This window comes from Carex rostrata, chromosome 1 (genome assembly GCF_964058835.1).
Source record: "Carex rostrata chromosome 1, lpCarRost1.2, whole genome shotgun sequence".
Classification (NCBI taxonomy): Eukaryota; Viridiplantae; Streptophyta; class Magnoliopsida; order Poales; family Cyperaceae; genus Carex; species Carex rostrata.
This window is the reverse complement of record NC_135918.1, coordinates 1611682-1624757: the sequence shown is the minus strand read 5'-3', so window position 1 is coordinate 1624757 and position 13076 is coordinate 1611682. Positions and strand designations below refer to the sequence as shown.

At 31.2% G+C, this 13076-nt stretch overlaps 1 long non-coding RNA gene across 1 annotated transcript in view; it reads right to left on the bottom strand.

Annotated features, from left to right (window-relative positions):
* Nucleotides 1-13076, bottom strand: part of LOC144551308 (uncharacterized) — an 80442-nt gene that overhangs the window by 60113 nt on the left and 7253 nt on the right. The window lies entirely within an intron of this gene.

Below are 13076 nucleotides of genomic sequence, written 5' to 3'. Positions count from 1 at the left end.
ACTTGCTCCCGCTCCATCGTGAAATACACTATTTTAGATCAGTTAAATTGTGAAGATTTTATATATTCACAAGATCCACATTATTCCATCTGCTTTCATTACATCCTATTCTAATCTTTCACTGTCCTTCAGCTACAACAGAGTTTCTTTTTCCCATGAATAACAAGTCACATCAGACAACCGCTAGCGGAGCAAACTTTTATTTTTATTTTTATGTGAAGCCTACGCAGGAACAAACTTAGAAATCATCTCAATGCACAGCGAAAACAAGGTATACACCCGTATAAGTGAAGAGCATAAACAGAGACTTTTTTTTAAAACGGCCACTCCACATAGAACAAAAGAAAACCAACATATATTCGGATATTCCTACTACCATCTAAAGCCCTACCGATGACAAAATTTTCACATTACACCTATAACAATTTGCTCAGAATGCATGGCAAATGAACTGAGAACAACAGCGAGAAAAGAAATTGCAAGAACACTGCTCATGCAAATCACCGAACTGTTATTTGAGTGATGATGTCTGTTACTTCCGGCACTGGCAGAAGCTGCAGCAATAGCAGTGCTGCTGCTAGAATACCCACCCGTCTCACTTGAATATCCGTGGCTACCACCAGAGAAACTGCGGGCCCCTCCGGAGAAGGAACGAGCCCCTCCACTAATGCCACCGCCACCTTTGAGCACTCTTCTAAGGTCGTCGGTGGTATTATGGATCTCTTGTGGGCATTCTTTCTTCCCTGCACTTGGGAACAATTCTGTCACTTGATTTAGAAAATTTGTTTGATTTTTTTTTTTTCTTGTGAATTGATAGGATTCAATTTTTCTAGTCTAGGTTTTGGAGGTATAGATTGTATTGTAACCTTGTAAAGATTAAGAATAAACAATACAAACATTATAAAGTTTCTCAAAATGTACTTATGTTGCAGGTACAACCACCAGATGTTCCTTACTTTTGGACTTTATACAATTGACAGGAAAACAATTTCTGAGTGACGTTGAACATTTAGGGCGTGTTCGGTGTGCCACTGTGCCCGTGGAAAAAATAAAAATTCACTATTAGGACCTGTTCGAGCGAATCACTGTTCATGTGGGAAAACTGAATTTTTTTTTCCCACGGAAACAATGTTTTTCAGTTCAATTCCCGTGCCCATGCCCATTCCCATTTGTCGGCCGAACAGGCTTAGTGAATTTTTTTTTTCCCACGCGAATAGTGTTTTGGCTATTCAAATTGGATCTAAACCCATTCCCATTCCCGCTTAGCAACCGAACACGTAGAAATTGAGTTTGTATTGTGCAAAATACCCCCTATTCGTATGTTCGTAATTCCCGTTTTAAAGTTCCCTTTGCTGAAAGAGAAGCGCGAGTACATGGTCTGATAAATATTTAATTAAGGATCTTTCATTCAAATGTATATATATGAAAAACAAGTTTTGTAATCAGGTACAAGGAATAATTTAATGTTTTAAAAGGGGGGTAATTAATGTCTCCCAAATCCTTAACACCATCAAATTCAAAATAATATCCCGCATATATACCTTGCAAAATGAATTATAATTAACCTCAATTTCATGAGACTCACACAATACTTGAATAAATAGGTTTTGTGTGTGTGTGTGGATCTAAGGCTTAGCCAAAGGTGGCTTACCTATGATTTCAATATTTTAATCATGTATGTAGAAATTTAATTTAATTTTATCATTTTTAAACTTTTTATATAGTCTGATCACCCTTAATAAACAATAAATATTTAGTTATAGTCTAATGGTTAAAGTTCTATCTTGTAATTGAGAGGTCTTGAGTTCAAACCCTACTCACAACAAATATACATTTTAATTTTAAGTCAGCTCTATTAAAATTTTCTAATTCCACCTGAAGGGAGGCATGCTCTTCAAATGGAAAAACATCATTGGCCCAATGCCAATGGGAAATAAACAAAAATTAGCATCGATCTTCCTATCTGGTTTGGATTAATGGATGTTTTTTTCTGGAGGAAATTGCTTACGTTTAATTGCGGTATGCAGTAAAAATCGTCCTTCAAAATTAAAGAATCGAATCCTTGAGATATACTAAAATGTTTCATTTTGATATTCCGACGAAAATAAAGGAAAAAAACAAGGGAGTTACTAACCTTTTATAATGGTATCCAGGGATGAGGAGAGATGAAAAAAGCATAAGCAAATAGCAATTACTAAAACGGTAGCACATTTGTAACTCGCCATGTCTCTCCTATGTAGTTCTCAAAACTGAGAAAATTTCTATTAATTTAGTGCACCTTTGCAGAGGAAAGAGATGATGTGAAATTCGAGCAAAAAAACTTCTTTTATCACCACTTATAGATGAGCGCGAAAGATATGGAAACCAACCTTTAAATCACACCCAAAAATACATTCCTTATAACAGACTGCTGGGTTCCAAGAAGTTTCAGAATAATTTAATACAGAGAATTCGATTTCATGTCTATTTATTTCCAAAAACTGCTTGTGCTGAGGATCTAACCTGAATCATTCTCGGTAAAGATTTTAACAAGTAGATATGCAATGTTGTTCTAATTCTATTGTTCATATATACTGTATTAAGTCAAAACTACTCTTTTAATTTTTTACCCATCTTTCCTACGGGTCTGAAATAGGTGATGATATTAACACAATTAATATTTTTATGACACAATAATTTAAATAATTCAATAGTAGGGACGATTTTACGGTGATTTTTATTAATACCCTTCAACAAAAAAAAACAAATATGCCCTCTGAGCTAATTTTTTTTAAAAATACCCTAATCGTCCAGTGTTTTGAGCGGTCAATTTTTATTTTTATTTTTACAGATGTTTACCAAATCGCTCAGTGTTTGGGCGGTCAGCTACAATAATTTTTTTAGAGAGATTTTAATATTATATGACACCTATCCTGGATGAGTATATTGTAATCATAGAGAGATTATATGTTGTTATATCGATCAGATTAGATTACATTGGAGAGGCATTTTAATTTGTCAGATTAGATTGTAAATACTTGAACAATCGCTCTCTAAATCGCTCAACATGATCTATATACAAATTTGACTTACATACCAAATTTAATTTTTTTATTTTTTATTTATTTTTTACTTTTTTAGATAGATAACAAACCACTATATAGAATGGTCCAGAGTCCAGAACCATTATATCATGTGATATTCCCAAGTTATTGTTAAAGATAATTGACTAAGTATTTGCAGAAATAATAATTATTATTAAAAAATAGGACTTAATATAATTTCATGAATTTTGGAAAAAAAGAAATGTGAACTTGTTGTGCACCTGTACATGCCTAGAGATGACACATTTACGGTGGAAAATAACACAAGCACAAACGAAAATTGTAGGACCTGCTCAGCATAGCAGAATAAACGGTGGAAATTAATGCGTTTGGAATAGATCATTTATTCCAACTTCTTCAGCTTGAAATAGATCCAAAACCATTTTTCAATTGAAAATTGAAAATTCCGCCTCTATGAATTTCAATTCCAACTTCTCTTCATGCCGCAGTGAAATAGACTATTTTAGAACTAGTTAAATTGTGAAGAGCTTATTGACAAAATTCACTCTATTCCATCTATTGGTGAAAACGGGTCGGATACGGATCTGATAATGAAAATATATTCGTATCTATTTTTATTTTTCAAATACTGATATGGATCAAATAATAGACAGATACGGATCAAATATCTGTTTTGAATACTTAGTAATATTACAAAAACTAAATTGTAATATTTATCTAATTATAATAGTGTATAATATTTTTTTATAATATATATTATTAAATTATATGGTACGTATCTATTATTCCAATACGTATAATTAAAATTTTAAATCATATTAGTATTCGTATCCGCACAGATATTTAGATATTAGATATATGTATTTAATTTTCAGATATGAATAATGATATACCGATGACAAAATTTTCACATTACACCCATGATACTTTGCTCAGAATGGCAAATGAACTGAGAACAACAGCGAGAAGAGAAATTGCAAGAAAATCACTTCCCATGCAAATCGACGAATTGTTCTTCTTTGAGTGATGATTGCTGTTGCTGCCGGTACTGGCAGCAGCTGCCCCTGCAGCTACAGTACCAGCAGGAATCGTACTGCTGCTAGAATACCCGCCACTCTCACTTGAATATCCGTGGCCACCACTGGAACTTCGGGCAGCTCCGGAGAAACTGCGGGCCCCTCCGGAGAAGGAACGAGCCCCGACAGAGACGCCACCGCCACCTTTGAGCACTCTTCTAAGGTCGTCTGTGGTACTATGGATCGCTTCTGGGCATTCTTTCTTCCCTGAACATGGGAACAAATCTGTCACTTGATTTAACAAATATGTGAATTGATATGTTTCAATTTTTCTAGTCTAGGTTTTGGAGGTATAGTAGCCATTTTCTTGTGTGGCCATTACATTCCCTCAAATTTGTTTTTTAATCTAAAATGTATTACAGCTGATATCACTACTACAAAAATGGTCATTGTACACTGCACATTGTATATAAATTTAGCAATTTTATATAAAAACCGTGTAGAAATTGTAATTTTTTGGAAGCCCGAAATATCTGTGGGATCTCTACACGGATATTTATTAAAGAATCAGTGTAGAAAGCCTTAAGAGAGTTACACGGACGTTTATTAGGAATTGTACACGGATTATTGTTTAAATAACAGTGTAGAAAGCCTTGAGAGCTACACGGATATTTATTAAAGAACCGTGTAGAAAGGTAGAAATTGTACACGGATGTTTTTTTAAATAACAGTGTAGAAAGCTTGAGAGAGCTACACGGACCTTTATATAAAGAGCCGTGTAGAAATGTAGAAATTGTACACGGTTTTATGTTTAAATAACAGTGTAGAAAGCATTGAAAGAGCTATACGGACGTTTAATAAAGAGCCGTGTTGAAATGTTATTTTAGGGTTTTGGTTATATAAAAGGCCTTCTCCTTCTAGCGTCGTTTTGATCAATTAGTACTCTCTCTCTCTGTATTGAATGTTGGTCTGATTTCTGTGCATAAGGAGGCCAGATCTGAGATCTTTGAAAGTGAGAAGTAAAGAAAACACCTAAGGTCTCCATCATCAAATCTGAGGAAAACCGTTGAAAATCAGTACTAACGCTTCCGCATAAAGATGTCTGCATTTCAGAACTATAAGATTTAAATTACTTTGCTATTTTATTTTGAATTTACGGATTCTGGATTGCTTGTATTTTTTAATTGCAAAACACGTCATGAATTATTAAGACTATTATTTGATATCAGAGCAATCGTAAATTCATATAATATGCAATAATTTTTTTTAAGAAATTGAATTTCAGTGGTTCGTATAAAAGCTATACAGATTCAATTAATTTTATGTATAAATATTTTCTTATAATTTTGGACGAAAATTTTAACTGAGAATTTTTATTTATTCTCTATTATGTATGCACATATATGGTAATGAATGTTATTTGAAGATACAATATGTTAGAGATCTTTAACCAAGAGACATCATGTCATGGATCACATGCATACTCTTTTTTGATATGTTGGATCTAATACGCCTTAGTTTGTATGAAATGTCAGTCCAAACTAGATCATAATCAAGAGTTTTGACAGTTTGAGGCCAACTTTTATACTAAGTGGTAAGGATATATGTTGCATGTCATTTGAGGCCAACTTTTATACTAAGTGGTAAGGATATATGTTGCATGTCATTTGAGGCCAACTTTTATACTAAGTGGTAAGGATATAACTTTTATACAAACATTGTATTGGATCTTGAAGAGTATATGTTATGTTTTATTACATGGGATTGCATGTACAAAAGGCTTTGTATATATATATGTTGCATGAATTGTAATCTTCTACCTTTTCTTGTTACTAACTAATACCAAATTATAATTGTAGCAAGGACCAAAGCAAAAATGTTACACCAAGGAGCAGATCAACGATGTCAGATGTATGTGGGCATGTTGGTTTCAATTTAAATTTTGTAATGCTCAATATGGATTTGTATAATTTTGTATAATTTAGTGTACATCAATTATTTATACTGTCATATAGTTTTAGAATTCTGAGTTTAAAAGGCCTTTGTTTAATGTTTCTCTGTTTTAGAATTCTAATTTTAAATGGCTAGCAAAATTGGAGCCTAGCCACAAAAAAAAAATGGAAAAAAAAGATAATTCTACACGAACATTTAACTAAAATCCGTGTAGAAAGGTATTTAAACATTAAAAAAAATTGAGAAAAAAAACAATTCTACACAGACATTTAACTAAAGTCCATACAGAAATGTATTTAAACATAAAATATATATATATATAAAAGAGCTACACGGACATTTAGCTAAATATCCGTGTAGAGAGAGTAATCGTACACGGAAATTTAGTTAAATGTTCGTGTAGAAAGAGTAATCGTACACGGCTGTTTATGTAATAATCCGTGTAGCTTGGTTATTTTGAGAGCGACGCTGGCAAGTGTTTGTACACAGTTGTTTATGTAATAATCCGTGTAACTCTCAATAATCGCACACGGGTAAATATCCGTGTATAAATATTCAGGGATTTCTACACTCTCACATTCCACATGGCAGAAAATCCGTGTAGCTCCCCTGTTTATGTCCGTGTATAATCACTTATTTTGTAGTAGTGTAAATATCAGAGTTTAGAAATTTAACCGTAGTTTCTTTAATTCCTTTTCTTGAGAGATATTAAGATTGTATTGTACCCTTGTAAAATACAAACATTATAAAATTTCTCAAAATGTTCTTTGTTGCAGGTATATAACCACCAGATATTCCTTACTTTTGGACTTTATACAATTGACATAAAAACAATGAGTGACATTGAACATTTATAGAAATTGAGTTTGTATAGGACCTACAATTGTGCAAAATGCCCCTAATCGTTTGTTCGTAATTCCCGTTTTAAATGTGAAGTTCCATGTGCTGAAAGAGAAGCCGCGAGTGCATGGTCTGATAAATATCTACAGATCTTTTATTCAAATGTATATATATATCCAGTATACCTTGCAAAATGAATGGTAATTAACCTCATTTCATGAGATTCACATAATACCTCTCTTTTGAATCTAATTTTTCCTTGTGATTTGAAGAACCTGATAGGGTTGACACTGGTTTGAATGGGGGCGTGCTTAAAATTGACCCAATGCCAATGGGAAATAAACAAAAATTAACATCTCCCTATTTGGTTTGGATCTTTTCTTTTTTGAATGGATGGTTTTGCTAAAGAAAATTGCTTACGTTTAATTGCAGTATGTAGTAAAAATCTCCTTTAAAACTTGAAGAATTGAATAAGATATACTTCTAAAAGGTTTTATTCTGATTTTCCGAGGAAAATAAAGGGAAGGAGATAAGTGAGCTACTAACCTTTGATAATAGAATCCAGGGATGAGGAGAGATGAAAAAAGCATAAGCATACGGCAATTGCTAAAATGGTAGCACATTTGTAGCTCCCCATCTCTCCCCTATGTATGTATCAAAATTGAGGAAAAATTTCTGTTAGTTTATCACCTTCGCAGAGGAAAGATATAATGTGATAACGAGAAAGGCGAGACAACGAAAAATGTCGATTCCAGAGAAGTCCATCTGGCAAAGCCTTAAAGGAAACTTACAAATAGAAGCTCCTTTCCCAAATTAAGAGACGCGTGGCCTTTGGTTTTGTAACACTCCGGTAAAACATATTTATTTATTTATTTTGGACGTATTTGTAATAATAAAAGATGGAAAGGTGCAGATGTAAATATTCAAACTAAAAAAAAATAAAGAATGCGGTGGCACTCTTGCCACGCGGCATAATTCCATAACTCTTTTGATCTCCTTTGATCCATGTGGATAGATGTGTAAACGATTATATACGGATCGGTTAGTGATCAAACTATATCTTTATCTGTTATAATTTTTTGAATACAGATACGAATATCAATAGTTTCAGATACAAATACGGATCAAATATTAAATGGATACGAATACGGATTGGCTATCAGACGGATACAAATACGGATATGAATATAATTCAAATAATTAAAAATAAATTACTAAATGTACATTATAGTAAATAATATCTAAATATAATATTTTTTATTCGCAAATTAGATCTAGTATTTCTCATCATAAGTTTGTTGGTTACAAAATATATATCATATTATCAAAACATTAATCACTAATTATGTCATAGTGTTATATTGTTCATCTAAAATATATATGTATATACATTTTAATAAATCAATGGTATGTATATGCAATTTAATAAATCAATTTAAGAACATAAAGTATAATTTTTGTGGTTTATGGGTGTAAACAGTCGAATACATATATATATATATATTTTTTGAAAACCTGATAGAGGCTGTCAGATGTAGGATACAGATAGTTAAAATCCTTATCGTATCCTTCTCCGTTATAATTTTTCAGATACGGATACAGATAGTCTCAGATATGGATATGAATTGAACAATTTAATTAATTTTCTGAATACAGATATGGACGAAATCGGATAATATCCGACCCGTGTACACCCCTACCCGTGGAGCCTTAAAACGGTTATTCTCTTTCATTTTTAATTCATGAGAGAAAAATCAAATGAAACCGAAAATGGTAAAATGAAAGAGAAAAAGAATAGAGAAAGAAAAATTGGAGAAAAATAAAAGAAGTAATTTAATAAATATTCTGATATCGATTGTTATTTGATTGTATGTCCGATTGAAATTGCGATCTTATGTCGCGAATGATTTTGAATGATTGATCCAACTCGAATTTAATTTTTGAATTGATCAATATCAAGTAACTAGACTTCTTTATAATCTATGTTTTCGATTTGTGTGGTTAAATTAAATGATTGGATGTTGAATTATGAGGCATATTTAACAAGATATCACTATCAGCTAACTGATGAGATTGTTTGTTATGTAATTAAAGATGGAAATTGTCTGTAACATATCAATTTTTTAAATACATGAAAAATTTATTGAAGTTAAAATGAAATGTGTAAAAAATTAATTATAAATAACGTATGTGATTATACATGTTTTCTTTCATCTTGAAATTTATATGTATTTTGTGAAGTTATATAATCCTGCAAATTTTAAACCATGAAACCATGTTGTAGCAAATATTAATTTCAAGTGTTACCAGGGACTATGTGCAAAATCATATAAAATAATTCTTTCCTAATGCTGCATAAAATTTTATTAGGTTGAAATTTTGATTTGTCTTAACTATATATATTCACATTGAGATCAATATAATATTAATTTCATAATGTGATGGTCAACCCATTTCTTTCTCTTTTCTTAAAAGAATAATATAATAATGAATATAATAATATATCAATTTAAATTCTTATTCGGTGGGTATACAAGTGTCCTATTGAGATGCTTCTATTATTTTCTTGGAGAGTCCGAATTCATCTTGCTAATGGAAATTAAAAAAAAAAAAAACAAATTAGGGGAGCTGTTAAAACAATAACTATCTTTTATTCATATATTCTTTTGATGTGTTTCTAATACAAACTTATCATCCTTTATTTATAGGTAAAAAATATAAATAACAAGCTATTGTAAATTAATTGTATTGATAAATGAGAAGAAATAAAACACAAATCTTTAAGGAGAGTTTTGAAGTAATTATTAGTGAAGAGTTTCAAATGAACATCTATAACTTAATTTATTTATAACAAATATTTCATCAATATTTTATTATAATGAAATATCAATACACTTGTGCTGAAATTATTAAAAGCATAAAACATTAGCGAATTAATTATTCATCTGAAAATTTAATTTAACAATAACGAACATTTTAAAATTAAATACTAATATTTGGAGGTTTTTTTTTTGTTTCTATCATTCTATACCATGACTTAGAATTAATTATTTTTCACAAAAATAGAGTTCATGGAAGTATGAAACACCATTTAAATACACACACACGTAACCTTAGGTTGCGTGGAACCCTTAGTTCCTCGCACCTACATAATGCGTGGATGGTAAAAATAATATTTTTTAGAAACCGATGTTAATTAAAAAAAAAATACTGAGATGATAACTAAACCGAGTTTTTTTAAAAATATCCAAGTTTATAAATATTTTATTATAAATAATCACATTTTTGTCAAAATTTTATTTTTGCCCAAACCGTACAGATTATTTACGGTTTCAATTAAAAATTCAAACCGTAAATATTCCTTACGGTTTAAATTTTTTTTTTTGATTTAAAAATTCGGACCGTATATATTCCTTACGGTTTGAGTTAAGGAATATATATGGTCCGAATTTTTAAATAAAAAAAAATTCAAACTGTAAGAAATATTTACGGTTTGAATTTTTAATTGAAACCGTAAATAATCTGTACGGTTTGGACAAAAATAAAATTTTGACAAAAATATGGTTATTTATAATAAAATATTTATAAATTTGAGTATTTTTAAAAAACTAGGATAACTAAACAAATTTCGGTTCCATCTGCTATTCTGCTATCATTACATGTTATTCAAATCTTATTGCAGTATTGCACAGTCCTTCAGCTACAACAGTTTCTATTTTAAAATTTTCTATTCCAGGTGCCCGAACACCTTTTTTTTTTTGGTTAGGAAAAGCCCGTAGTCTACAATATTAAAAGTTGTACCTATAGCCAAGCACTGTGTAGCACTAGGGGTGAGTAAATCGCTCATTAAAAGCTCGCCTAAATTCGCTCATTTATCCTCTCATTTAAACTCGCTCATTTACTTAATGAGCGAGCATGAGCATGATCCAACTTGCTCATAACTCGCTCATTAAGAATTTGTCACATCTAATCTCTGTCACATTTAATCCTATGTAATTCTGTGTAACATCAACCTTGCATCATTAAGATTGATAGATAGTGAGCATAGTTTCATATTTAATACTGTGTAATATAGTGAGCACAATGTAACATTTAATCATATGTAATATACTAATATTTTTTTTTTTTGTAAATCTACAGAACCAAAACCTCCGCCTAAAGCCCAAAACAAGTAATAGCCATAACAACTCGCTCATTTAAATGAATTATGACAATTTGTTGAATTTTGTTATGATAACTTTTAACAAATTTTGTTATGCGTGGACACACTATATAATTTTGTTATGAGTCATAAGTCACAACTCGTGAGCTGCTCATAACTCACTCATTAAAAGCTCGCTCATTAACAACTCGCTCATTTACTTAATGAGCGAGCATGAGCATATCCTAACTCGCTCATGCTTGCTCATTAATCACCCCTAGTAGCACAGTGGCTGAGGCATATGCCCTCACGTGGGAATTCCTAGATTCGATCTTGGCTAACAGAATTTAGTGAGTGTGTATACACCTATGGACTAATGTCAAAAAAAAAAAAAAGTTGTACCTGTATAATATTTTGAACTCCATGAATCACAAAGTCGCATCATATACCGTTAGCGTAGCAAACTTTATAAACCATCTCATATGCACAGAGAAAACAAAGTACACCTCCTACAAGTAAAGAACATAAACAGAGAATTTTTTTTTAAAACGACCACTCCACATTGAACAAAAGAAAAACAATTAAGCATTCAACAAAAAAAACATGCTACCTATATAATTCACCCCAACATATATTCCTACTACCCATCTAAAGCTCTACCGATCACAAAATTTTCACATTACAGAGTACCGTTCGACGAGTTGAGTAGGATTAAATTTTAAGTTTCACTAAAGAAGAGATGTTTGACAATAAAAAATTTAAAAAAAGTGGTTGCTCACCTTAATAAAGAACTTTTACCATGTTTGGTTGTGACCTAAAGGTGGAATAAAAGCTTTAGGCCACTATTATTCCACCAAACATGATTTAAACTGATTGGCCTAACATGAAATAGCTTAAATTTTAGACTAGCCTAAACAGGCCCAACTTAAACCGCATCCTTAGGTGTCTTAAATTTTTCTTCAATTTTATACCACTGGGACCCACTGTCATTGACTCTCAACCATTTCACTCCTCTCTCCTCATTAATCATCATTCACCCACTTTCATCTCTTATTTTCTCATAGGAGAAGAAAGAAGCGCACAAGAAAATGAGAAGTTGAAAATCGAGCCGCCTCCCTCACTTTCATCTCTACAAACACAATCCTCTCCGCTGCTGTCTCTAACTTTCTCCGACTTTCTTCTCTCCGCCGCGGTCTCTAACTTCTCCAACTTTCTTCTCCTTCGTACGAGACGGTACGTTGCGATCTCTACTTTTTTTTTTCTTTTTTTGAAACTTAATTTAATAAATAGATTTACCTTTTCTGTGAATCGCCTAGCAACTGGTACAATGATTTTGTTGTAGATCGGCACAATTTGTCTTGACAATTTTGTTGTGCTACATTACATCATAATTAGTACAGAAGTGCCGCGAGATTATATTATAAAAATAAAAATTGAACTCCAAGACAAATTGAGCCGGTGAATGATCACATTTTTCCAACAAAATATTCGTTGAATTTGATCACTCTAGTTGACCCTTATAATAAAAGAAAACAAATTTGATATTTTATTTTTTATATTTTTGACATCGAAGACTTTAAAATTGAGATATAAAATTCAAAATTAAATTTGGCGTTTTGAAATTCTAATTATCGTTACTTGACGTTTTGAAATTCTAATTATCTGATGCATAAATGCTGGAATATCATTTTTTTTTTATCTATTTATTAGACTAGTGCTTGTTGAAAATCTGTTATTAATTATTATGTTTAATTTTAGATATGAAAATTATTATTACCAATTAAGTTCTTCAAAGTATATGTGAATCTGCATTAAATGAGACATGGATCCCTTGAAAGGTCATTTAGATATGAAAATTATAATGTACTATGAAATGAAATTATTATTTCATAGTTATGACATAAATTTTGTAATATGCTATAAAAAAACATTGTTGCAGTAATTAATGTATATATTGGTCCACAAAATAAAAATAAATACTACACAAAATAATATATTACATAGCTGGGGCAGTAATAACTAAATTTAAAAAATAAACAAAAATAATAATATCATGTTTTACGCCATCAAATTTATACTAAA